The sequence below is a fragment of the Lipotes vexillifer genome, unplaced genomic scaffold (assembly GCF_000442215.2).
Source record: "Lipotes vexillifer unplaced genomic scaffold, Lipotes_vexillifer_v1.1 scaffold295, whole genome shotgun sequence".
NCBI lineage: Eukaryota > Metazoa > Chordata > Mammalia > Artiodactyla > Lipotidae > Lipotes > Lipotes vexillifer.
Window position 1 is genome coordinate 200,740 of NW_006773247.1, and position 869 is coordinate 201,608.

An 869-nucleotide genomic window follows, 5' to 3' on the forward strand; every position below is an offset into this window, starting at 1 on the left:
TAAATAAACACACATACATAGACAGGAGTGTATGTTGATATATGTTTTAGATCTGTGTGTGCATGCGTAGTGGTAGTGAAAACATATTATACTACTGTTTCTAAAAGTCCTGCCACTAATTCTTTATTCTACTCAGTAGAGTGTAAAAAATAAACATAAGAACAGCACCAGAATACCAACTGAATCTGAGTCTAGACCACAGCCAAGACTTCTGATGGTCATATTAACTATCATCAATACAAACATTAGCATTTAGCATTTTATCAAAAATGTATAAAGCCATTTATTCAAACTTTTTTAATAGCAAGCAACTAATTAGTGTCTAAAGACAGTGTACAAGGTATTACACAGTTTTTAAAAATCTACTGTTTTAAAAGAAAGACTTTGTAGCAGAAATTAGGAAAAGGAAAATATGTATTTACTATCAGCTTCATAAACTAGGAAAAATGCTTTTATGTCATTGATATATTTTTCACTTACTTTTGTGGAAGGTATCAGGTCTTCATAATGGACTGCAAAATCGAGGTAATTTTGAACCAAAGACAAAGGTCGCAGAAAACCTGGACTGTCCAGGAATAACTCTTCAAATATTGGCATTTTCAAATGGAGAAATACACACCAAAAAAAAAAAACCAAAAAACAAACTCTAAAGCACTGTATTTTTTTTAGGAGTATAATAAGATTAAAATATGCAGTCCATTCAAATGATATCAACCATTTCAAACTTTCATGAAGACATGCTTAGATTTTTTTTAAAAAGTCAGAATAATTTTCAGAATCTCCAACACTTATTTGAACATTTGCTATTGCTATGACTGCAACCTAGAAAGTGTAAAAGAATAAGTTAATAATGGATATTATAAAGCATG